The sequence below is a fragment of the Eriocheir sinensis genome, chromosome 12 (genome assembly GCF_024679095.1).
Source record: "Eriocheir sinensis breed Jianghai 21 chromosome 12, ASM2467909v1, whole genome shotgun sequence".
Classification (NCBI taxonomy): domain Eukaryota; kingdom Metazoa; phylum Arthropoda; class Malacostraca; order Decapoda; family Varunidae; genus Eriocheir; species Eriocheir sinensis.
In genome coordinates, this window is record NC_066520.1 from 14,181,426 (window position 1) to 14,208,618 (window position 27,193).

The 27,193-nt window shown below is 44.2% G+C and overlaps 1 long non-coding RNA gene and 1 other non-coding gene across 2 annotated transcripts in view; both read left to right on the forward strand.

Annotated features, from left to right (window-relative positions):
• The first annotated feature begins 5,332 nt into the window (after positions 1-5,332).
• Positions 5,333-27,193, forward strand: part of LOC126997455 (uncharacterized) — a 29,766-nt gene continuing 7,905 nt past the window's right edge. The window contains exons 1-2 of the long non-coding RNA XR_007752128.1: positions 5,333-6,310; positions 8,441-8,535. This is a non-coding gene — a long non-coding RNA (uncharacterized LOC126997455). The remainder of the gene's footprint in view (positions 6,311-8,440; positions 8,536-27,193) is intronic.
• Positions 24,143-24,215, forward strand: Trnat-agu (transfer RNA threonine (anticodon AGU)). Its single transcript has one exon. It is a non-coding gene; the product is annotated as a tRNA-Thr (tRNA).

Below are 27,193 nucleotides of genomic sequence, written 5' to 3' on the forward strand. Positions count from 1 at the left end.
TGTGTGTGTGTGTGTGTGTGTGTGTGTGTGTGTGTGTGCTCTAATCCACACAAACACACATAAACGCACATAAAACCTTGTGAGTCTAAGGAAAATAATGCTGAAATAATCACAGACCTCACACTCTATACTTTTTCTCTTTATCAATTAATTTTTGTTTGTCGTTCCGTTACCAAAATATCTAATACACAGATTATGATTAAGCCTCCATATACATAGTAAAGCATCTTCAGATTAACCTTTTAAAATGATTGACCTCTAAAATCACTCCTCTGAACCCCCTTTTTTTTACAGGAGCAGTGATTAATGTTTTTTTTTTTCATTGTTTCCTTTTTTTTGCCTTTGAGCTGTTTCCTTTGCTGTAAAAAAAAGTGATTGAAGAACATTGAATAAATGAAGAAGAGCTGTCCACCCGAATGATTTTTTGCGACCATATGAAAAAAAAAAAAATATGCTCAGGCTTAGAAGGCAGACCATGAATGTTTGAAATGGGTAACAGGCGGGGACACTGGAGGTGGTTCAGTTAAGGGAATAATTGATCTCCATATGCTACACACATTTCATTATTATCTTTAGTGAATTCAAGATAAAAGAAAAATCAAAAGCGTCTATCTAATTAATAAGTTCATTTGATCTTTATTGGGGCATCATTATCTCATTTACCCCTTATCCCTCATCTCCCCTTCCTTCCTTCTTCTATAACCCTCTTCATCAGTACCCCCATCCCTCTCTCCCTCCCTCCCTCCCTTCCTCCCTAAGTATTATATTCTGATAAAACCTCCGGGAAATTAATCATCCAATTATATTTTTTTCTCTCTCTTACGTCTAATGGCCACTGAGAGGGAGGGAGAGAGGGAAGGGGGGGAAGAGGGAGGGAGGGAGGGAGGGAAGACAGGAGAAAAGGAGGAAAAATTGCAGGTGAGTATCGGGTTGCACCTGTGGGAGAGGTACGAGAGAGAGAGAGAGAGAGAGAGAGAGAGAGAGAGAGAGAGAGAGAGAGAGAGAGAGAGAATGCCATAAGTAGCCTCGTTTAAGAGCGAAAAATATACATCTTTTCTTTTTCCCTCTGTCTGTCTGTCTGTCTGTTTCTCTGTCTATCTGTGTGTGTGTCTGTCATCCTCTATCTATCTATCTGTCTAACATTCGTCTATCCAGGATCTTACGTGTAATTTTTTTTTTATATATATGTAGACCTAATTTCTTTTTTTGTAATTTTTGTCTAGCATTTCTATTTCTTATCTGCGTGTAATTGTTGTATATTTGGCACGTATTTTTTTTTTTTATATAATGCTAAAACAGTATCAGGACACCTCTCCTCCCGAAATTGACCTCTCTTTTTGGACACTCCTTTGACCTCTAATCAGGAGCAGTAAGTAGCGGGCTTTTTTTATATTTTTCTTTACGCCCTTCAACTGTCTCCTTAGTTTTAAAAAAAAAGTAGCTTATGCTTTGCTATCAGGTGGTTCTTTCACGCTGTAAGATATCAAAAAGACAGAGTTTGACCTGATTTTGAGATAATAATGGTCGACCACCTCACGTCCCTTCATTTCTCCTTTCCGTTCTCACCTCTTCTCTTTCCTCTCTTCTTCTTATCTTCGTCTCTTCCTTCCTTCTCTTACTCAGAATTCAATACACAGTTTTACGCACTCTCAAACTGTCTGTTCCCTTGCATGACCTTTGAAAGAAAGAGATAAACGTAAAAGGATAATGACGCACCAAATCCTCCCTTCCCGTCCTTTCCTCCTCTCCCTTCCCTTCACGATAGGTAACCCAATCCCTCCCGCCTTACCTGCCCTCCCTCCGTCCCTTCCCTCCCTCTCTCCATCCTCCGTAAAGACCTTCGATAGGATTATGAGAAGACTAATGGCAGTCGATAGGGAGTTACTTAGCCAAAACCGAACGTCGATGGCTGATCTTAGCTAATTCAGTACCCGAGAAATGATTATACCTTGCTAAACTTTCCTTTAGTCTACATCTTTATACATAGAAAACGAGGGATGAGAGAGAACGAAGAATCTTAATGGGTAACTGATACAATTTTGTGTGTTCGTTCCTTAAGGGTCTGGAGTAGGCGTGAGTGTCTTTCCTTTTCGTCCCCACCGTAACCCCACGTTCTAGCTAGAGTTACAGTAAGTGTGTCCCATTTACTCCCGACAACGGCGACAACGGATACATGCGCTGTGAGGGGCGGAGGGTGGTGGTGGGGGCCGACACTTTGGACGGGGAGGGGGAAAGGAGGAGGAGGCGATATCAGTCTAACGATGACTTACAAGCCGGACGGGATATGATATTACCATTTTTTCCATCATTAGGGCCGCGTACGAACCGAGGAAGAAGAAGAGAAGGATGAAGAGAAAGAAAGAGAAAGGGAGGAAAAAGAGGTGGAGGGGATGGAGGAGGATGTGGTGATGATGGTGATGCTTATGGTGGTGGTGGTGATGGTGGGTGAGAAGGTTGTTTTTGTTGGTAGTGGTGGTGTTGATGGTGATTCTTAGCTGTGGTAATGGTGGTGGCGATGAACAACAACAGCAACAACAACAACAACAATATAAACTAAGTGATCTATTATGTGCATTCAGTGGACGTGAGAAATTGATTATATCATTTAAGGGGATTATGATACCGTTTTAAAGGGCTAGACTACTATATTAAAGGGGACTTAAAGATTGCCATTTAAATAAGGTTTGATTGGTAAGTGAACAGCGGCAAGACCACTAATGTTTTGTTTTACTGTACTGTTAACCAATCGCAGATAATAGTCTCTCTCTCTCTCTCTCTCTCTCTCTCTCTCTCTCTCTCTCTCTCTCTCTCTCCAGGGGCACGTGTCTCTCTCAGGTGCACGCGACGAATTCTATCACCATTAGGAATCATTGAGGCTTCATGATCTCCCTTCCCTCCCTTTCCTCCCTCTCTCCCTTCTCTCCCTCCTTTCCCTTCCCTCCCTTCCCCTTCCTCCTTCGCATAGGTGTTCACTGGGCCCTGTGTGATCGGATTAGTGTTCTCGGCGGTGTTATGAGAGCTCGCTGTGACGTCGTTTGTTATTCTGGTGACAGGTGACGAAGGGAAGTGTGATGTGTGGAATGTGTTGTGTTATTGGAATGTTGAATTTGGGGCTTATGGAGAGAGATGAATTGATAGATGGATAGGTTGAGTTTGTTGATTTTTTTATATATTTTTTTTACTCTCTATTGTTAGTGTTTTCCGGTTAGTTGATGGATGGACTGAATTATTGTTGTTATTGGTGGTGGTTGTAAGATAGGGGGGGGGTGTTGTTGTAGAATGTAGATGAAGCCTTTTGTTGTTGTAGTTGTTGTTTTTTTGTCATTTTTACCCCTATCATTATTCGTACATAACTTTTTTTCTCTATCATTGTAATCTCCATCATTTCTTTCATTCCTTTTGGTTTCTCTGTTTTTTATTTTTATTTTTTATTCTTCTCATTCTTATCATAATCATAATAATAATCACTTCATATAATTTCATCATTATCATCACCATTCATATTTTCTTCTACAATTAAACATTTCTTTTTTTAATATCATTTCTTAACCAGCACAAAAATAGTCTTTAAACCATTGTCTTAATTATAAAAAAAAATAAACGAGTTGGTATTAATATTTCATCGATGAGAGAGAGAGAGAGAGAGAGAGAGCAGCGTGGGAGGGGGGGTGAAAAAGGAGAAAATAGCCTCCCCTCCTTAATTGTTGCTCTTAATCACCAATTACCACCCGTGTTATTGTAAGGGGAGAAGGTTATTGTTGACTGAGGGAGGGAGGCTGGAAGAGGAGGAGGAGGAGGAGGAGGAGGGGTAATAACGGAGGGCTGTATTAAACGCCTCTTCTCTTTATTTGTTTGTCTGTCATTCCTCCTCTGATTTATATTTGTGTTTGTGGTTTAATTTGCTTTTCCGTTTTGGTTTTTATTTTGTTTGTTCTCTTTCTATGTTGTTCTTTGCGACATGTTTCTATTCTTTATGGTATGTGGCACGTGTAGCAGTGGTAATAATTGTGATGGTAGTAGTAGTAGTAGTGTAGTAGTAGTAGTAGTGTAGTAGTAGTAGTAGTAGTAGTGGGAGTCGTTTCCTTACCTCACTCTACCTCGTGATTAAATTTATATTCTTATTTATTTACGAATCTTTGTATTTTCTTCTTTAACATTTAACCTTTTACAGATCATTTCATTCGTTCTCATATTTGTAATCTTGTCTGAAAAAGTAAGAATTTGTTTAACATTTGATCTTCCTTATATTCATGCAATTTTTGGGGGTGAAAATGTAATGATGCTGCCAGAATATTTTATACTCGCAAAGTTGAGCTAAGATGTAGGATTATGGTCACTCAAGCACACGGAAAGATTACTAATCCAACATATTAATAGTCTGGCATCGCTTTCCTTATAGGAACGTGTCAGTCGATCCAGTGAAACATATCTAAGGAACCGTATTTCAGATCATTTTCAATAAGAGAACTGTTTCCGGTGCACTAAAGATATCATTAATCATCAGTGCTGGAGTTGTATCGGATGTCAGATTTCCGAGATCCGCGGATGCGGATGTGTGTGCGGATGTCATATGTACATATTTTGTGTATGCGGAAGCGGATGCGGATATCAGTTTCTACCAAATTGCGGATGCGGATGCGGGTATGAAATTATGACATCCACACGGATGGGGATGCGGATGCGGATGCGTTCAGGATTTTGGCAATTCACTATATACTATATAGTGAATTACCAAAATCCTGAACACATGGTAATTACACTTCCGCTGTGAAAACTCCAATTCATCTGCAACTCTGCTCATACGCCGCCACACCGCTGGACACACGCCACAACACGACAACACTCGTGCGATAAAAAGTGCTCAGCGCTGCCACTTCATATTTCTCAGTCTTAGTTTTGTATAATTACGCAATATATAGTTAATGACGAGGCACTGAGATCTTTCTTGTGAACTTTAACAGGGAGTAGGGTCTACATACACATTAAACAGACATGCATAATGCATGTATATATTTTTTACAAACACAAATACGTACATACACACACCATCACACGACACACAGTCACACACACATTCTCAGCCACACACTCACACAATCTCTCTCTCTCTCTCTCTCTCTCTCTCTCTCTCTCTCTCACACACACACACACACACACTATTTCCTAATGAAAAACAGCTTCAGATTCCGTATTTTAAGGGAGGGGACCAAATATGTTTATCCACTTCTGGTGTCTTGATGGCCTTAACATTCTCTTCTTTAATTGACATCCATCTATGCGTACATACATGCATACACAGATTCAGCGACACCATCCTACTATAACTTAACTACGCTCACGCCCTCAGACTCATCAGACACTTTTATTCTTAATTAAAACCAAAGACACAAAACGGTCCTCTGCAGCGTCTCCTTCGTGGACGCGCCGGTGACGCCCCGCGAGCAGGCGCTGAGAGGGGCAGGCCTGGCGGTTGAGGCGCTGGCCTGCAGGTGTGTCGGGGTGCCCTTGGCGATGCCGATGGGGGAAAGTATCCACGTGGAGGTCTGCGGACGCGAAGCATCCCCGCGAGGAAGGGACCCCACAGAGATGGCGGTGCCAATGGGGGGGAGGTGCCATAGATAGAGTTGTAGGTAGGAATTGTTCGGCCAGGGGCTCCCTAGACGCCATCTTGCATCTATGTCACTCAGGTTCACTACCTTCTACCCGGGGCTTCTGCCTGAACACAAGTTCAACACCAAGAGATAAAAACGGTGGTCTATGCAGCTTGTGTTGAGGCGGAGCACTGAGAGGAGGCTGCCAGCATGAGGGACAGGAATGGAAGATGGCGAGCGGCCGACACTCCCTGTCCACGGCTCTGTGTGGCGGTCTGCGGACGCAAAGCATCCCCGCGAGGAAGGGACCCCACAGTGGGGGAGGGGGGGGAAGGGAGGGGGGTACCATAGATGTGGCGGTCTGCGGACGCGAAGGATCCCCGCGAGGAAGGGACCCCACAGGGGGGCGGGGGGGAAAGGAGGGGGGTGCCATAAATGTGGCGGTCTGCGGACGCGAAGGATCCCCGCATAAGACGTTAAGCTTAATTTTCTTTATTAACAAGCGAGAGACGTTAGGGAAGGCTTGGAGTGATGAGTGAAGCAAAGTGGGTTCGACTCCCATCTCGAACTCTAAACTTGTCCTACACCACCAGGCGTCGTGCGTGTCAGAAGACCTGCACCGAGCTGATAGTCGTGGACCTGCTAGTGTGCGTGTGTGTGTGTGTTTGAGACGCGAGCCATCCATCATACCGACTTCCAAGACCTACATACGTTCGCTTGTAAGTACGCCCTCTACCATTATATTTTCTCACCATGTGTTTAAATTGTATACAGGCGCGTAGAGAGCAACAACAGGGAAACAACCATAGTCTTCACGTTAAAGCTCAAACTATGCAAGTAATGCCCATCAAAGTAAAGTTTTCATGTCTTGTCTCCATTTCTACGTTTCTTTGTCGCCCTTTTTAAGGTATTATAATAATCATTTATTCGCAATTTCTAACTTCGACGATTTACTGAATTCGATCCTTTTCGATAATTTTCTAAGCCTAACTTGGTGTCCTGAATACTGATGTTAAGAGACCGTATTACATGCTATTAACGTTATGTGAATTTGTAGCGTTTGTATTATATATGTACTTTCCTCACTAAAATAACTTACGTAAATAATATAAACGACGCACTGTTTAAAAGTTTATCAATACTATTAACTCATCTTACTGTTTGACTTCTGGCCTCCACGCGTCTTAACTCATATTTCCTCATTACCGTTCATATAACTTTCCCGAACTTCTGCGTCCATGAATTCAAAAGATGCACAGATGAACACACGCTCCCAACATTCAAGGTGGCGCCACTGAGCTACCCAAGAGGTGAACCAACGCTCCCACTTTTAATAGCTTTCCTCATTGCCCTTCACATAACCATTCAAAACTTCTGGATGACCTGAAAGACAGAATTTAAACCCACCAATAGGCAAGTCGGTCGAAATCAGAGTCATAGCAAGGAGACGAACCGACGCTCTCACTCTTAACATCTTTCCTCGTTGCCCTTCAAATAACTATTCAAGACTTCTGGATGACTTTTGATACTCAGTTCGAACCCCCCCAAGTATGCAAGTCGAGATCAGTATAGAGTCGTACCAAGGAGATGAACAGAACCTTTCACTCCCAGTATATGAACGCGCGACGCAGCCTTCCCAGCCCTCCCCCTCGCCGCCCTCATTTGATTAACGTCCACTCGTAATGTTATGCTTCGGGAATCGTCAAAGTTCCCGCCGATCACCACCACGTCGCTCATCACCATCATCTTGAGTGACTGCCTGCCTGATGGTGCTCCTCTCTCCTCCCTCTATCCCTCCTCCTCCTTCTCTATACCTCCGTCCTTGCCACCACCTCCGCGGACACATGCACACCACCACCAAGTTCATCATCACCTCACGCACGCACCCACCAGAGCCTCCACCATTACCGTCACAAGCACATCATGGTTATTTACTGCTTCTGCCTTCACCACCATCACCACCACTACGATCATCACTACCGTCGTTGCCTTTGCCATCACCACCAACATCACCAAACTTATAGGTCCACCAACACTGAAATTACCACTATTTTTGCGGTTAATCTAGCTAACTATTGCTTCTAATATACCGAAAAATTAGCAAGCGGAGTGCATAGGATACTTCATTTGCTTCACCCCGGTTTCCCACAGGTCCCCAGGCTTGTGTTGGGGGGTAGGGGGGGCTGGAGGGAGTGGTGGAGAGGGAGAAGTAGTTGCTCTGTAGTTTTACCCCAACACCACCATCAGTAGGTTTACCCCAACACCACCGTCACAATCACCACCATCATCATCATCACCACCTCTCCCCCCCCCCCCACCCCACCCCCACCACCACCACTGATATCACCGCCATACTTGCTACCATTATTATTACTGCTACCATCCCTACCACTACTAGACTAAGACTACACCACAACCACCAACAACAACAATAACAGCAACAATACTAACAACAACTTCACGATCCGGAAGCAGCTCATCTTCATCCCTCCCCCTTCCCTCTCCTCCCCCCCCTTTCCCTCCTCTCTTTCCCCTCCTTATCCTCCTCTTTCCTCTCCCCCACGGAGGTGCTAATGGCGGGTCATAAGACACTGAGGAAAAGGGGAAGGAAGGGGAAAATGAGGGAAAAGGGGATGAGGGAAAGGAGAAGGTGAGGGATGAAGAAGAGGGAAGGATCACGGTAAAGACTAGAGAAAGGAATGAGGAAAGGGAGTAAGAAGAGGGGAAAACAGGTGAAGGAATAGGGGGAGAAAGGTGTGTAAAAGAGAGAGAGGGGAAGGGGTGTAAGGGGCATAGCATTCCTAATATGGCAACTATTTAATTTGACTTGTTATACTTGTTATCTCTAGGACCTAGGTTGTGGTGAAGAAAACGGAGGAGGGAAGAAAGAAAACGAAGAATAGCACTGTGCTCTCTAGCTTGTCCTCTTCTGCTAATCTACAAGGTAAGGTACTGTTAACGATTTGGTTATAGGTTAGGTTGGGCTAGGTTAGGTTAGGTTTGGGTTGGGTGAGGCTAGGTTAGGTTAGGTTAGGTTAGGTTAGTGTAAGTTAGGTTAGGCATAATAGTAGCAACAGCAGCAGTAGAAGTAGTAGCATATAGATTATTGATAGTGGTAAGTTTAATGTTGATGCTAATAGTAGTAGTAGCAGTCTAGCGGTAGTAGTATCCTCAGCAGCAGTGAAATTAGTAGAAGTTCTAGTAATGATAGTAGTACTGGTAATCGTGATGGTAGTAGCAGTGGCGTCGGTAATGGTTGTTGTAGAGGCGTCGGTAATGGTTGTCGCTGTGTGGTAGTGATGGTTCGTAAGTGATAGCGGTTGTTCGCTTTCCCTCCGACTTCCGGTTAACTGCGGTAATGAGAGGTTGACGTGTCCGTGGGTATCCGGTGTGTGTGTGTGTGTGTGTGTGTGTGTGTGTGTGTTTAAGAGAATGGATCGCTTTCAGTCTTTTGTTTTCCTTCTTCCTTGTCCTCGTTCTCATTTTCTTGTTTTTCTTGTTTTTCTTTCTTGAGCTGTTAAAACAAAGCTAAACCAATCGCTTTTAAGGTCATGAAACTTCTTTTTCTTTCTTCTTTACTCCTTTTCCTGTTCCTTTATCACCGTTTCCTAATCACTTCAATATTGGCAATCTATATTTTTCCCTTCATTTTTTGTTTTAGTAATTTATTTTTATATAGATCTCAAGGTGTTTACGGTTATTTGCCGTTTTATTTGATCATTTCCTTATTCCTATAGTTTTTTTCTTCAGTAACTAAAATGTCTCTTTTTCTTGTTAAATTACCTCTTTTTTGTTACTTTTTTCCTAATCCATATCTTCCGTTTTTATTCCTTTATTATTTTCCTCAGTCAATTTTTTCCCTTTTTCTCCTTAGACTCCCTTTTTTATTTGTCATTTTTTCTACCCTTCCCTTTTTTTCGTCCATTTTTAGCTCGCCCTTCACCACATTTCTCCCTCTTTCTCCACCCTCCCCTCTTTCGTTCTCCTCCTCTTCTCCCTTCCTCCCATGCCCCCCTTCAGTCTCTTCCTCCCTCCCTCCCTCCCTCCCGCCCCGCCAAAGTTACGAGCTCCCAACGACTCCTTCATCTTGTTCTCCCGATCGTTTGAAGGAACAAATTGATGGGAAGTGGAAATGGAATCGGCTTCGAATTATACTCTTTGATGCCACTAACAGATGTACCTGCAGCGGAGGGAAGGGAGGAAGGAAGGGAAGGGAAAGGAGGGCGCAAAAAGCTATGAACATGGGAGGGAGGGAGGGAGTGTTTTGACAGAGGAGAGAGAGGAGGAGGAGGAGGAGGAGGAAGGGAATGAGTCTATCGGGTTTTTATTTTCCGGGCCAATGAACGGAATCGCAAAATTTTCATTGCTGTTATTGTTTCCTGGTGGTTATTAGGCCCCTTCCTTCTCCCCTTTCCCCCCTCATTTTCATCTCCCCCTCTTCCCCCTCATTCTCATCTCCCCCTCTTCCCCCCTCCCCCCGACACAACACTTTTCTCTTATTTTTCCTTTTTCTCTTCCTTCCTACCTTATCTCTCTAACTCCTTTTCCCTCCTCTTTCTATTCTTTCTCCCTCTTCTTTCATTCTTTCTCTTCCTTCCTCCGTAATTCCTCTTCGTGACTCCGTTTATCATATCTTTCTATTCCTTCTCCCTCATCTTCCATTCATTCTCTCCATTTCTACTTCCTCTCCGTGACTCCTTTCCTCTTATCTTTCTATTCTTTTTCTCTTTCTATATTTTTTTCATGTTTCCTTTCCACACGCAACACATACATTTCCTTCTTTTCCTTCCTTCCTTTCTTCCTTCCCTCTTCCCTTCACTCCTTCCCTACCTTTTTTCCTTCCTATTTTCCTTCCTTCCTATAATCCTTCGTTACTTCGTTCCACTCTTTCTTCCTTCTATCCTTCCTCCTTTATTCCTCCTTACCTATTATCCACTCTCCCTTCTCTTCCTTCCCTCCCTCGCTCCCTGCTTCCTTCCTTCCTTCCTTCCCTCAGTTTCTCTTCATACACTTCTCAATCCTTCTCAATTTTCAGTTTTTGCCTCTCCTGACCCCTTTCCCTCACCGCTGATGTACGCACCTGGCTAAATTAGTATGACCTCACCTGCCTTTATTGCTCCTCCTCCTCCTCCTCCTCCTCCTTCTGCAGTATCACAAGTCACTGGTGGAGTCGGAATGAGGAGATATGAGTTAGTATCTCTAATGTAAGGATCTCAGTCTTAGGGGAAGAGAGGAAGAGAGAGGAGGAGGAAAGTGAGGGGTGGGTGGGAGGGGGAGAGAGGGGGGGAAGGGGGGAGGGTCTTGCCGCCAGGTGTGATGCTTGAGTTGGCTTTACCTGGTCCTAATTAATCCTCGTCCTGACAGGTGTAGCACGAGGGAAAGGTGCGTCAGGGTGGACTTCTGTGCGCTGGACTGAAAAATTAGCTTCCAATTGTTCTTAGCGGTGAGACGAAACACTCCTGACTGCCTCTTTCTTTTCCTTCCTTTCATTCTTCGTACCTTTTTTTCCTCTCTTCTTTCTCCCATCCCTTCTTTTATCATTCCTTCCTCTCTTCCCTTCCTCCATTCTTGCTTTCTTCCTTTCTTTTTCTCCCTTTTTCTTTCTATTTTCATTTTTTCCTTCCTTCTTTCCTTCTTTCTTCCTTCTCTCTTCCTTTCTCCTTTCTTCCATCCCTTTTTCCTTTTCTCTTTTATTCTTTTCTCTTATCTTTTCCTTACTTCTTCCGTCTTCTGCTCTTTTCTTTCTTTCTCCTTTTTTTCCTCCTTGCTTCCTTTCGTTCGTTCTTTCTTGCTTCCCTTCCATCCTTTCTTCCTTCCCTCTTCTTTCCTCCTTTCCTCTTCTTTCCTCCTTTCCTCTTCTTTCTTCCTTTCCTCTTCTTTCCACCTTTCCTCTTCTTTCTTCCTTTCCTCTTCTTTCTTCCTTTCCTCTTCTTTCTTCCTTTCCTTTTCTTCCTTCCTTTCCTTTTCTTCCTTCCTTTCCTCTTCTTTCTTCCTTTCCTCTTCTTCCTTCCTTTCCTTTTCTTCCTTCCTTTCTTCCTCTCTTCCATCTTCCTTTTTTCCTTCCATCACAACTCTCCACCTCTACCACTACCATTATGCCCCAATCTGCTTTATATCTCTGCAGCCATTGTCATTACCATTATCGACGCCATCACCATCATTGCAACCACCACCATCATCACCATTATCACCGCTCACCATCACCAATCACCACCAACCACCATTCAGCATAATCAACTACCACTATCACTATCACCATTACCATCACCATCACATCACTTCTACTATCGCCGCTAACTGTTAATATTCTCACCATTGTTATCGTTGTCACTACTACTACTACTACTACTACTACTACTACTACTACTACTACTACAAATGCGTTCCTCCTCACTTCTCATTCCTTTCGTAATTTTTCTTCCTCGTTTCTTCTTTCTTTCTTCCTTTCTCTTTCTTGCATCCTTCATTTTTCCTTCCTCGTTTACGTCTTCTCCTTCTATCCTCCCTCTCTTCGTTCCTTCCCTTCTTTCTCCCTCCTTCATTTCCTTACCTCTTCTTCCTTTCCCCTTTCTTCTTCTTTCTTTTCTTTTACTTCCTCCTATTTCCTGTCTTCTTTTCATCCTTGCTCTTTCCCTTGTATGCCAAACTTTGTCTTTGTCTGTCTGTCTGTCTGTCTGTCTGTGTCTGTCTGTCTTATTTGTTTGTCTGTTCCACCATTTCGCCGACCACAAGACCATCATAGGGTGTCAAATCCTTTATTCCTCTGCCCTAAACACGTGCCCTTTAGACCACTGGATCCCTTGTGCCTCTTCATTAGTCCCCTGGGTCTGACTGAGGAGGAGGAGGAGGAGGAGGAGGAGGAGGAGGAGGAGGAGGAGGAGGAGGGAGGGTCAGGGTATCATGTGAAAGGAGAGGGAATGTTAAATTTGTCTCTAAATATTGTTGTTCTAAAGCCATTCGTTCTCTTTAGTTTCCGATTGTTTTTTTTATTTAATTTGGTTGTCTATAGCTGGTGTTTGTGTGGTGGTGGTGGTGAGCAAGGAGGTTTAAGTGGTGAGGTGTTACAATGTGATGACAGGTTGTGGTTGATTGGGATGGGATGGTTATATATATGCGATGGTGAGGAGATGTAATAATGATGATGGTGATGATGATGATGAGTATGGTGACGGGAGTGGGAGGAAGTAAGTTAGGAAGGAAGGAAGGAAGGGGGAAAACTCGTATTAATTAAGAGAAAAAGGAAAATGAATATAAGAAAGACACTGTAAAATGGGGTGAGGAAGAGAAAGAAGGAATAGAAAAAAAATGAAAGGAAGAACGAAAAAGAAATAACGTAAAATAAGAAAAAAGGAGAGAGGAAAATATATACCCAAAAATAGAGAACGAAAGTAAGGGAAAAAAAGGAAAGAAAAAAAGAAAAAGACGAAGGATAGGAAAACATCGTGGAAAATAATAAAAGAGGAGAAAAAGGCTATAGAAATGGGAGGAGGAGGAGGAGGAAAAGGAGAGGCTGGTATTGATGGCGGGTGATGATGATAGGGAGGGAGAATGAGGAAGGGAGAGTAGAGAAACGGGAGAAGAGAGAAGAGAGAGAAGGAAAGAGAGAGAGAGAGAGAGAGAGAGAGAGAGAGAGAGAGAGAGAGAGAGAGAGAGAGAGAGAGAGAGAGGGGGGGGGGTGAGGTCATACATTGTTGGTGGAGCTACACACAGACACACGCACACACACAGACAGACACACACACAAGGGACAAGACAGCCGTAGAGAATGGCAGATTTAGGGCATACAGAGACAGTCGCTGGTTTACTCTCTCCCTCCCTCCCTCCCTCCTTCTCCCTCTTTCCCTTTCCCTTTTTCCTCTCCCTCTCTCCCTCTCCCTCTCACTCCTTCACCCTCTATTGTCAAGTGATGGCGAGGTCACTCTTAACTTTATTCACTTCGATTATCCACGAGTCTTTGTATCATGGGAGTGAAGTGATTGAGGGAGAGGGGAGAGGGGAGGGGTGGGAGGGGAGGGGTGAGGAGGGGTTGGGAAGGAGAGGCGTGGGGAGGAGTAGGCATAAGACAAGAATAGGGGAGGGTAGATGAGAGGGGGAATGAGGAGGGGGAAGAGGGAGGGAAGGGGAGGAGATGGTTGGGGAGGAAAAGGCATAAGGTTAGGAGAGGGGAGATGGGAGGGGAGGGAAGGGATATGGAGGAGAGGGAGGAATGTAGGAAGGAAGGGAGGCATAGAGAGGCGTGGTTATTAAGAAGGGGAGGGAATAGGATAAGGGAGATGGGTTGTAATGGGAGGGAGTGTGAGAAGGGAGGAAGGGAAGGAAAGGGAGAGTGATGGGAGGGAGGAAAGGGGAGGGGAAAAAAGAGAGGGGAAATAGGGGGGTGGTTATGATTACTTTTTTTCTTTTATTGTTTTTCAGTCTCGGTATCTTGGTACTCTTGTCGAAATTTGCTATCTATCTATCTATCTATCTATCTATCTATCTATCTATCTCACGTCCATCTATAAACCATTTTCTTTGTCACTATCAGCTGGTCCTTGTTTCCTTCACTCTCTCCCTCTCTCTCTTCCCTCCTTTCCCCTCTCCTTCTCTCTCTCCCTTCTTTCCCCTTTCCCTCCCCTCTCTCCCTCCCTCCCTCCCTTCTTTCCTCCACTGGTCGACACTTGAGATGTAAATTACACAGTACAGAGGAAGTGTGCTCTCTGTGTCTCTCTGAGGAAAGGAGGAGGAAAGAGAGACGAAGGGGAAGAAAGAGGGAGGGAGGGAGAGACAGAGGGAAAGGGAAATTGAGAATGAGCTGTGATATGAGAAAGTGTATGTATTTTTTTGTGTCTGTGTTTGTGTGTGTTTGTGTGTTGGTGTGAGTGTTTGCTGGAAGAGTTATCAATACATAAAGAAAACAAAACAAAAGCAGAAAAGAACTAAAACGAAAGATAATAATAAAAGATAATAAAAGAAAATTAGGATCTGAAAGAGGATAATCGTTTCCCTGCTGAAGAAAAAACGAAGCGAAAGGATGGCAAAGAAAGAGAGAGAATGAGAAAAAGAGAATGAGAGAGAATGAGAGAGAATGGGAAAGAAAGAGAATGAGACAAAGAATAAGGAAGAGTGCATAAGGAGGGAAGTAGAAGGAAGAAGAGAAGGTACAGAGAGGGAGGAAAGGAGAAGAGTCGTCGGGTCACTTGGCAGAGGTCATTTGAGGTCACTGGGTCAGACATTTATCACAGGGTCACACTCTTACAAATTAGAGCCTTCAGCGGGGGGAGGGATAGGGGGAACTAAGGAAAACAGGAGGAAAAGAGAAGTACGGGAAAGCCCGAGTCACACATTCACGACTATGACTCCCGGCGCTCTCCCGACTCAGACCACGCCTCCCACCGTCGGGCCGCACGCCGACAGTTTTGGACATTTTCAAAACAATCGGGGCCCTCCCCGATATCTGTCACCCGTCGCGAATAAGCTACGGCCGTCGGATGTCATCTCAACGACGTCGTAACAACGTCGTTTCGACATCGGCTATGGTCCGCACTCAAGGGGATGGACCTACGATGGTCGTTACGTACGTCTGGCAGCGCGACATTCCAAAACTGGCAGCGCGTAGTCTGATGTCGGGAGGGCGCCGGGAGTCATTGTCGTGAATGTGTGACTGAGGCTGAAGGAAAGGATAGAGGGACGATAGGAAGGAGGAAATGTGATAAACGAAAGAAAGAAGAAAATGAGAGAAAAGGGAAAGAAAAGAGACTAAATAATATGAAGGGAAATTAGGAGGAATGGAGAGAAAAGAGAGTAATGGAGGGAAAGCATGGAGGAAAGAGAGTAAGAAAGAAATGTGAGAAATAGGAGAGAATGGGAGGGAAAGGAGAAAAAGAAAGAGAAACTGAGGAACAAGGGAAAGAAGGATAGATAGATAGATAGATGAACAGATAGATAGATAGATAGAGAGGTAGATATTGAGAATATAAACGAAGATAATAAGAAAAAGTCGATAAAAAAAGGTACTCTCTCTCTCTCTCTCTCTCTCTCTCTCTCTCTCTCTCTCTCTCTCTCTCTCTCTCTCTCTCTCTCTCTCTCTCTCTCTCGTCTGTCAATCTTTGTATCTAAATATGATCTCTTTTTTTCTCTCTCTTCCTTCACTCACTCTTCCTTGCTTCCTTCCTGCTCCCTTTTTTCTTCCTCCACTTAATCTACTCTCTCTTCCTCCTCCTCTTCCTCCTCCTCTCTCTCATCATCATTATTTTCCTTCCTTCCACCTTCCCCCATCTTCTCGTATCTTTATGTTGTAACCCGTAATCCGGGTCACACAGGGGAGACGACACACTGTTTGTATTAGTGACACTTGACTTAAAATTCTAGTACTTTAGGAGTATTTAAAGGAGTTCGTAAATGGGGTGATGAAACGGTGTCGCCTTTCTTATATGTATTTTATTCTACCTTAATACTACTTAATATTACAGAGGGTAAAAATATTGTTTAAACCAGCGACTGGCTTACTAGACTCAATGAGTCTTCAGGTTTTCTTTCACTATTGGTTACTGACGTTAACACTGGTATAATATTGAGTAAAAAAATATAATCCTAAGTAAAACTAAGATAATAGAACACAATAGATATGTTAGATACGCTTTCCTCTATGGTAATTCTTCACTCCATACTCACAGTAGCAACGATGAATGTTCTACCCATGTTGTCTAGGGAAGGACAACTGAGTGTCCAGCAACGAACAGAGTGCTGGTTAATCTGAGGTCAAGCCTGGAGAAAATGCTTCTTATATAGGCAGACATCGCGAGGGTAATACGTCAGTGTGAGTCATACATCAAACTCACACCGAGCTTCATAATCATCTACCTAAACCGACAACATGCTTCACGCGGTGACGCAGCTTTGTTTTCATAACATTTTTTTGTTCGGCTGATCGTGTTTTGGCTGCGGTGATTGTGTTTTGGCTTAGAGAGATAAGCGGGTGCGTTAATGGGCAATTACAATGAGTCCGTGTTGTGTTTTAGCGGTCGATACCGCTGTTGTCATCGGAAAATATTGCCGGTGAAGATGATGATGACACGAGTGGTGTCGCAGCCCTCGGGGCACCACATTTATTTCCCTGTTCCTTGTAATTATCTTCTCTTCCTCATCTCCAGTCATTATCTTTATCTTCCTCTATTATCCTTTCCCTGCTTTAGTTTCTTCTGTCTTAAGCTATCAGTGTTTTTTTTTTCTTTTTTTGTTCCTTTCTTTTGTCTTTTCTCTGTCATCCTTAGTTCTTTGTCGGTTCCTGCTATCTCATTTTCTCCTCTTTTCGCTCTGCATTTTTCTTTTTGTTTTTGGTTATTTTTTTGTGTATATCATGTTCTACCGTTTATTGCTGTTCTTCCTCTCTTTAATCCTTTCTTGACATTCTTCTTCTTTGTATCTTCCTGCTTTCTCATTTACTACTCTTTAGCTTAACTTGGGATCTCTTTGTTTTCATTCTTTTGTGTTTATCTTGCTTGATCTTCCTTTTCGAATCGCAGTTGTTTTCTTATTTGTATTATCGTTATTCTCTTTAATTATGGGTGTGAGAAAAAACAACAATCATGCATCGTTTTTCTTCATTGATTCGGTTTCATTTACTTTATTTGATTTATGTCGTTGTCTTCTCTGTCTCCTTCTCTCCAAATAATTCTTTCCCTTTTCATAACACGATATTCTTTTGTTTTCGTTTATGTGTTTTCGTCCAATAGTCTTCCTGTCTTCCATATCCAAGTACAAGCTCTCCTTTCCGTATTTTCATCCTTCTCTCCTCTCATCATTATTCTTCCCTTCCACTTTTCTTTTCTTTCTCCTTACTCTTTCTATTGCTTTCCATTTTAATTTTGCTTCTCTGTTTAATTTCTTTTTCTTATTTTTTTCTTTTCCTCCTCCTCCTCCTCTCCCTCGTCACTCCATCTTACAGCCTCTTCAAAATGGCCTCCGTGTCAGAATGGCTTTTTAATTAACTCCTCGGCCGCCTCTCCGTCACGCAGCGGCGGCGGTAACATGCGTGCCAAATACTGTCAAAGGCCGCGGGAAGCCATTGATGGGCGGGGGAAGGGGGGGAAGAGGAGGAAGAGGGAGAGAGAGGGGGGAGATAGAGGTAGGGAGGCAGGCAGGGGCGTGGTGATGGTGGTGGTGATTGTGATGGTGGTGATGATTTGTGTGTGTGTGTGTGTGTGTGTGTGTGTGTGTGTGTGTGTGTGTGTGTGTGTTTGTAAGTGAGTTCTATCCTTTCTCTCTTCTCTTTTTTTTCTCCTTCTTACTTTCCTTCTTATCCACAATCGTTTCTTTTTCTCCCAGTTACCTAATCACAAACCATCGACTTTTTAATATTTTTCCTAAGTTTTCATCCCATCCTTCTCTTTCTATCAATCACTCTATCTTCATATCTGTATCTATCTATCTATCCTTCTATCTTTATTTCGATCTATTTTCTTTAACACATCTCTTTCCTTACAATCAAAAGTATCGCTGACTAACTGAACGCCTGACTAGCTAACTCACTGACTATCTGACTGGGTGGCGGAAGGAAGGAGAGGGACGAGGAGGAGGGACGGCGACGGAGGAGGAGGGTGAGGGGCTGATGGAGGAGGGGTGAGGTCGAGGGCAGGCGCTGTGTCGGGTGTCGGGGCTGCTCCTTTGAGTCCCGTGTCAGGGCCTCAATGCGTGGGGCGTCATCGCGGCCGTCAGTGTCCCGGGCTGAATGGCGGCCTGAATGGTCCCCGCACACACCGCCCGCTAATGACGCCTTGATGATGTGTGCAGCGTTCGACACACACCCAACTTGAACCAACATATTAGCCACGCCGCCCGTCAGCTATATACCCCTCGCCTCCTCCTCCTCCTCCTCCTCCTCTTTCTCCGTTGCCTTCTGCTTCACCATCTCCTTCAGGTTTTATGCTTCATTTCCTTTTTTTTTCTTCTTTTTTTCTTGTACTGCTGCTTCTTCTTCTGCTGCTGTTCCTGTGCTTCTAGACTTTTCTCTTTTTTTCCTTCTTCCACTCCTGCTCTGTCTTTGGTTTGCTTCCTCCTCCTCCTCCTCCTTCTTCTCATTCTCCTCCACTTTCTCCTCCTCTGTTGTCTGTCTCCTACATATTTTTTTTTTATTTCCATCTATTTCGTATTCTTCATTTCAACTTTTTCTCCATATCATCATCATCATCATCATCATCATCACTGTCTTCTTCTTCGTCTTTCTTTCTTTCCACTTTACCATTCTCGCTTTCTACTCTTTATTCCTTCTTTTTTCCTGTGGTTTTAATTTCCTGCTTCTCATTTACACTCCTTCACTTTTGTCTCTGTTCCTATTTTTCTACTATATTTTTTCTTTCTTCAATCCTTGACTTCCTTCACCTTGTATTTTTTTATCTTTCTCCTCTTGTTTCTAATGTCGCTTTCTTTCTTTCTTAGGAGGCAGAGGAAGAGATAGAGAAATGAACGAAAAAACAAATCAGTGTGATGAAAAAGAAAAGGCAGAGAAAAGGAGGAGGAGGAGGAGGAGGAAGAGGAGCATGAAGAAACAAAGGAAGAGAAGGAATAAGAAGACGAGAGAAAAAAAGAAGCAAGAGATGATGAAAAAGGGTAAGGAAAACATAGTAAGAGGAAGCGTAGGACGAGAGAGAAAAATTAAGAGGAAGAACAACAACCAACCAACAACAAGAACAAGAAGAAGAGGAAGTATCATGAAGGCTAACCACACACAATACCTAAACCCTAATTCCTTGCGGTCCATCGGTCGTTTGGTCGTTCTGGTCCTCGTGAACGGGAGCAGATGTGTTGATTTTGGGAGCAGCCAGGGCGGGGAGCAGAGGGGAGGGGAGGGGGGGAACGGTGAGACAGGGCGGGGCGGGGGAGAAGGGGGCGAAGAAAAAGATGGAGTCATGAACCGAGATGTATAAGGAGAGAGGAGAGAAAGAGAAGGAGAGGGAGAAGCCATAGTAACGAAAAGAAAGGAGGTGCAAAATGTATAGAGGAAGGGAGAGGCGAAGGAAGAAGAGAGGCAGAGAGAGAGAGAGAGAGAGAAAGAGTAACTAGGAGAAATGGCGTCTAAGGGAGAGAGAGAAGGAAGAGAAGAGAGAAGAAAAAGAGAAGGACCCAACGTTAGCAAAGAGGAAGGAAGGAGTCTGAAATTGTGTATAGAGAAACGTCGAGGAAAAGGAAGAGAAAGAGAAGTCGAGAGAGAGAAACAGAAGAAGGAATGGAGACAAGGAGAGAAAAGGAAGAAAAGAGAAAGTAAAGAGGGAAAAAGAATGAATAGTGTGTCTGAAAACGTACAGGAAAACTTTGAGGAGGAGGAGACTGAAGAGATGTCGAGAGAGAGAAAAGAAAAACTAACTAGAATCGAGTCTGAGAGAAAGAAGCAAAAGAGAAAAGGAAGAGATGAAGAAGGAGTAACCGGCAGCAGCGATAGTAAAGAAGGAGGAGGAGAGGTAAAGAGAGAGAGAAAGAGAGAGAGAGAGAGTAGCTGGGAGGAGTGAAATGGGGCATGACTAGTGGTTAGGGAGGAGCTTGAGCCCGGATAAAAAGAAAGGTTTGTGTGTTACGAGAGGGAGGAGGAGAGAGGGGGCGAGGAGAAAAGGGTAACATGGGAAGGGGAGAAGGTTTACAGGGGGGGCAGGTGACATTAGGGCAAAGAGTAGACAGGGTAAAGGTGGAGGGGAAAGGGGAGGGTAAGAAGGGTGGGCAGGGAAGGAGAACGAGGTGGATGAGGCGTGACTTCAAGAGGGTTGTATTGAGAAGAGTTTGTGTGGTGAGTTTGTGTGATAGAGAAGCGTGTATACCCGTTACATTACAGGCGTGAGAGAGAGAGAGAGAGAGAGAGAGAGAGAGAGAGAGAGAGAGAGAGAGAGAGAGAGAGAGCGAGAGCGAGAGCGAGAGCGAGAGCGAGAGAGAGAGATTCTAGTGATATATTTAATCTATGCGAAATATTTCTTAGTTTTTCATGGTAAAAGACTTAGTATCAGAGTTTTCCATATTGAAGTCAACCCGAATATAAAAAAAAAACTATTTGAATGAGAAAAAAAATATGGAGGAAAAAAAGATAAAGATGATTAATAAGGAAAAGAGAAAGGAAGAGAAATAAGTTGCGAAGGACAAAGTGGAAAAGAAATGAATGTAAATAAGAAAATAAGGAAAAAGGAAAAGGAAAATGAGAAGGATTAAGAGGAAAAGGAGGGCAAGGATGAGATAAGAGGAAGGTAAATAAATGGAGGTTGTAAGGAAATAACATAAGGAAGAGGACGAAGAGAAGGAGGAAGAGGAGGTGGAGGAAGAAGAGGAGGAGGAAGAGGAGGAGCCGTGAGGAGTAATGACAGGGCTGCAGGTTCCGTTCCTACCCTGTTGACCGTTTGACCTGACGTGACCTGACCTTCTCCACGGGTCATGCAGGGGAGAGAGAGAGAGAGAGAGAGAGAGAGAGAGAGAGAGAGAGAGAGAGAGAGAGAGAGAGAGAGAGAGAATAAATAAAAAAAAATAACAGTGAAAAAATAAGTATAAAGATAACTAATAATTGAAAGAACAAGAGGAGGAAAAAGGAGAGCAAAAGAAAAAGGAAAATCGAAATGAAATGTTGAAAGAAAAGCAGGAAATACACTCATCATCATCATCATCATCATCATCACCATATTTTATTGTTAACGGAGAAGAACGAGGTGGAAAAAGATGAAAGTACAGTGGGAAAAATATGAACAAAAGAAAATAATAATGGTAGCAAAAGTCATAAAGAGGAGGAGGAGGAGGAGGAGGAGGAGGAGGAGGCTGAGGGGAGGAGAAGAGGGGAAGCAAAGAGCCGTCAAACCCTCTCTGTTATGTCACCCGTGGGAACACCGGGGGCGGGGCCTTTGGGGGGCAGCGGTGCGTGGTTGTCTCCTCACCACGGACATGGGGGGGGGGCAGGGGGAGAGGGAGAGGGTAAAGGGTGAGTCTTGCGTGGGAGTGTTGGAGGGACAGGTTTATGACGTGTTAGAGAGAGAGAGAGAGAGAGAGAGAGAGAGAGAGAGAGAGAGAGAGAGAGTGCAAAACATATTAAAAGTATGCATCTATAAAAAGAAAACGAGAAAATAACTACATACTTTTAACTTCTTGTATGACGTGTGTGTGTGTGTGTGTGTGTGTGTGTGATGTCACCACTCAAGACGTAACGAGTACCAAACGTGTGCAAATTCATCACTTAAAGAGCTGGACGGAGGTGGTGAAAAAATAATAAGGTTGGATGTTGTTGATTATCTTGTTGTTTTGATATTGTTGTTGATGATAGTGGTGGTGATGATGATGGTTATGACAAGAGTGGTAGTGATGGTTATGGTAGTAGTAGTGGTGGTGGTCGTGGTGATGAAGAGAAGTGAAGGATGACGCGGCAAAGCTATAATAGAGAGGAAATAATGATAATAAATGAGAATCGATAATGAAGTGAAGATATTATCAATTGACGCCATGTGGTTGCCCGGTGAGAGAGAGAGAGAGAGAGAGAGAGAGAGAGAGAGAGAGAATTAGCAAGTCGACAAAACAACACGTGGATAAAAATTTGTAAGTGGCTCTGACAAAATAGCGGTGACACATACGCTACTCTCTCTCTCTCTCTCTCTCTCTCTCTCTCTCTCTTCCTGTTCATCTCTCTTCCTCTATACCACCCTCCTTCCTCCCTCTCTCCTCCTCTCTCTCTCCCTCCTCTCTCCTCCTCCTCTCTCCCTCCTCTCCCTCCCTCCTCTCTCTCCCTCCCTCCCTCTCTCTCTCCACGGCCACACATGCGTGACGGGCTCGAGGTGACTATTAGGTTGTCAGTTGTCACCCTCGTCGACCGTCTCCTCCTCCTTGCCCTTCGTCCGGATGTCATAAAGTTTCGGTCTTCGTCTCCTCTAACTCCGACTTCTGTGTGGGATGGAGGGAGGGGTTTGGGGGTGGGGGAGGGTTGTGTGTGTGTGTGTGTGTGTGTGTGTGTGTGTGTGTGTGTGTGTTGCTGGTAATTCCCGTTTCAAGTGTTTATAGTATGGTATCTTATTATCGCCATTAGTTATTGTTACTACTACTACTACTACTACTACATTGTTTTGTGGTCATTAACACTATAAAATAAAGAAAACTAGATGATGCGACTAAGAAAAACCGTAAGAAATAGTGAAAAAAACAGAGAGAGAGAGAGAGAGAGAGAGAGAGAGAGAGAGAGAGAGAGAGAGAGAGAGAGAGAGAAAGCGGGGTTAGAGGGAGAGAAAGAGAGAGTGAGCGAGCGAGCGAAGGATCTGGAGAGAGAAATATCTTGGGCCACTAAACTGCTGACATTCGTTGAAAAGCGAAGCGACGAGACGCTTGTGTGTTTTGGCTAATTAAAACCAGCAGAGGGACGAAGGGAGGGTAGGGAAGGGGAGGTAGGTAGGGGAGGGAAGGAGGGAGGGGAGGTAGGTAAGAGAGAGGGAAGGAAGAAGGGTGGATGAAAAGGGGAGGGAGGTAAGAAGAGTGAACGAGAGGAAAGGAGCGAAAAAGAGAAGGAAATGAGGAAGGGAATGAGGGAAGGAGAAAGATAAAGATGGGACGGAGGGTAAATGAGAAGAAAGGGAGGGAAGAAGGGAAGGAGAGAGAATGTAGGGAAAGGAGCAAAATAGAGGGAGAAGGGAAGAAGAGGGGGAAGGAGAAAAGGGAAGAAAGGAAGGTGGAATGTGAAAAGGAAAAGGAAGATGATGGGAAAGGAGGAAAGGAAAGGTAGGAAATGGGAAGGAAAAGTGGGAAGAAAGGGAAGAAGGAAAGGATAGAAGAAAGAAAGACTAGAGAGAGAGAGAGAGAGAGAGAGAGAGAGAGAGAGAGAGAGAGAGAGAGAGAGAGAGATGGTCTTGTACCCCTTTTAACTTCTACTAATTATTTTACCTCCGTTTTTACATCCTCGTCTCCCTCTCCTCCATTTTTCTTCCTATTTGCTCCTGTCTCTCCCTCCCTACGGCTCTCTTCGCCATTCTTCTTCCTTCCCACATCTGCGCTCCACCTTTCCCCCCTTCCTCCACCCCTACCCTTTCCTCCCCTTATCTCCTATATACTCCCCCTTCACCAGTTATTTCTCTCCTTACCTTCTCTCTTCATTCATCTATTCATTTATTTCCTTGCGGCTTACTCCACTTACTCCACTATTTCTCATTTTCCATTCCACTCATCTCTCCACCTCCTCATCTCACAGTAAACTCATTTTTCCACCGTCATTCCTCCATTCCACTCGTTTCTCTACCTCCTTATCTTTCTTTCTCAACTCTTACTCTCCACCTCCTCCCCTTCCATTCCTCTCGTCTCCACCTCCTCCACTTCCATTCATCCCACTCGTTTCTCCACCTTCTTATCTTCCATTCACTCCACCTCCCCACTCTACCCTCCTCCTTATCTAACACTGATAACCCATATAACCCGGTCTTATCACTCTCTCGTGTTATTTTTAGTTTAACTTATTTCCGATTGCTAGTAGTATTAATTTGACCCAATTATCAACTATTATAATTTTATTGGTTTACTCTAAGAAGTGTTTATGACTAATTTTGTTTTTGATATACTCATGGCTCTACATTGCTCTTCACGCCTTCATAGCTCAGTGGCTAGAGCGCTGGTCTAGTAAACCAGAGGCCGGGAGTTCGATCCTCCCTGAAGGCACAGAATTGGTTGATCAAATGTTTTATTATCCGCCCATCAGACGTGGCTCATCATCATCATCAATATCATCCTGTATATTTCCCTTGCAGGACGTGTTGGGATCTTACAGACGTCCCAATCTTTGTGTCGTGTGCATTGAATTTCCGTATGCTTTTCAAATTCACACTATCTACTGCACGGCTTCTCCTTTTGCAATTATTAGTTTATTATAAAGAACATTGATTACTATTCCTTGCATGCTCAACAAATCAACTCTGAAATACGTTTGGTTCGGGAGTGGCGGCGTCAATTGCTTTTGTTTATTACTTTCGCTTAATGTTTGCTAAGGTATACCAATTTCACCTGTCTTTTCCCTCCTATACGCGTCGTGAGAATCTTTCCTTCCATTTTCTGTTCACACAAGGATATTTATTAATGGTTTAGTTATCTGCTTTTCCCGTCCCGTCGTCTCCCTTTCCTGTCTCAGCTTCCTTTGACAACACTTCATTGTCTCCTGTTTCTGCTTCGCTTCCCTTTTTCTCTCCTTTTTCTTCCTAAATTCATCCTCCTTCCCTTAACTGTTATTAATTATCTGCTTCCAACACTATACTTTACCCACTTCCTCCTCCCCCTCCTCTCCTCCTCCTCTTTCTCCTCCTCCTCCCCTTCCTCTTCCTCCTCTAGTTCTTCCTCCTCCTCCCAGCTGGCACCCATCACAGCCAAGACATCGTTACCACACAGTTAGTAATGCTGTCCTTTGAGAAAGTATATAACCCATAATTACTATTCTTTAACTCCCCTCCTCTGTCTCCCTCTTCCTCCTCCTCCTCCTCCTCCTCCTCCTCTCCTCGTTCGTCTTTCACTCCTCCCCTCTTCGTCCTCCGCTAGCGTCTTGTGTGTCATTATCATCATCATCTTCATCGTCATCACCATCATTAACATTTGCATCATTATTATAAGTCTGCCAGCGATGTAATATAACCTTATAAACACCACCCTCTTCTTCTTAGCCTCCCCGCCCCCTCTTCTCCTCCTCCCCTTCTTCTTCCTCCTCCTCCTCCTCCTCCTCCTCCTCTTTCGTCTTCTTCTCCTCCGGCGTCGTTAGCATACATCTATTTTATTGGTTAGACTATTTTATACTCTCTCTCTCTCTCTCTCATTTTTTATCACCTTTGTCGAGTCATTACCGCAGCACTTGGCTTGAAATCTATGTGTCTGGCGAGAGAGAGAGAGAGAGAGAGAGAGAGAGAGAGAGAGAGAGGGAGAGGGGGAGAGGGTAGAGTGTGATTATGTGTGTTTGGACTCGTCGAAAACAGGAAATGAACAGCAATGCGTCGGCTCAGGTGTTTTAACAGGTGTCTGATAAATATAGGTGTTGGGCAGGTATGGAGAAGGAGGAGGGGGAGGGGGAGGAGGAGGAAAAGAGGTAAACAAAGAAAAGCAGGCAACAGTATCTCTCGTTTATATCTGTACTGCGTTCCTTTTCTTGAATTGATTGACGGTCATTTCAAGTTTTTTTTTTAAAGTTTAGACCTCAAATAAAAAGACTAATAATGTTGAAGAATAGAAGAAGTAATAGAAATAGGAACCAATGAAAAGAAGAGTAAGAAGAAGGAAGAAAAACGGGATAAAGAGAAGAAGTAATAGAGAAAGGAACAAGAAGAAGGAAGAATGAAAAACGGGAGAAAGAGAAGAAATAGAAAAAGGAACAAAAAGTAAGGAAGAGTAAGAAGAAGAATGAAAAGCAGGAAAAAGAGAAGTAAGAGAAAAGGAACCAAAAGAAAAGTAAGAAGGAGAATGCAAAACGGGGAAAAGAGAAGTAATAGGAAAATAATCAACAAAAAACAACGAAAAGAAGAACGAAAGGCGTGAGGTGAAAGGCACGGAAGAGATAATAGACAATGAGGTGAATGATGAGGAAGAAGAAGAAGAGGAGGAAGAAGAAAGGGGGAAGATTGGTTGGGTGGAAGGGGAAGGATTTTATGAGGCGGTGAGGGGTCTTTGCTTAATGGGAGGAGGAGGAGGAGGAGGAGGAGGAGGGAAGAGTATATATGAGTGAGGGAATGACTAAGTGTGTGGTTACGGAGCTTGGCAGGATGGATGGATTGAGGGAGGGAGGGAGGGAGAGAGAGGAGGAGGAAGGGAGAGAGAGAGAGAGAGAGAGAGAGAGAGAGAGAGAGAGAGAGATAGGGAGGAGGAGGAGGAGGGAAGGTGATCAGTTACTAACCTCCCCTCACCCTCCATTACCACACACACACACACACACACACACACACACACACACACACACACACATTTGCCAAGACCCTCCACAAATACCTTCACGACCACCATCACCACTCCACCTCTTCCCCCTCCCCCCCATCCATCATCCGCGGCACTGGGACCGAGGAGGCACAGCAAGAGGACCCTTAAATCAGCAGCGCCACAATTACGCGCGGGCACCGTAGATTAGCGCGGCGTGGCGGGTTTGGCACCAGCGCAACGGCACCCCCACCACCAGGAGACGCTGACGGAGGAGGGCCAGTACAGTGCCACCCTCCCCCGTCCCCCCTGGCTGGCACTCTTCTCCTCCCCCTCTCTCCCCCCTTCCCCCCTTCCCCCCCGCCACACATGCGTGAATACTCGGTCTGCAGGGCGTAACCACCGCTAATTGTGGGTCACGTGAGAGCCCCCGATCCGCCCTCTCAGACCAACTGGCTCCACCATATGTGTCTCCTCCTCCTCCTCCTCCTGCCTCGTCTTCTTCCTCCTCCTCCTCTTCGTTTTCTTCCTCCTCCTTCTCTTGTTGGTGTTTCTTGTTGGGGTTCTTTCTCCTTCTCTTTCTTGCTTCGTTTTTTTTTTTTTTTCTTCGTTTCCTCCTCCTCCTCCTTCACGGTTTAGTTGGCCCTCCCTGATGTTTGCCTCCTCCTCCTCTTCCTCCTCCTCCTCCTCTTTTTATCCTCTTCCTTCTCCTCCTCCTCATAAAGCTTCCATTTGAAATATTAGACAGTATTTAT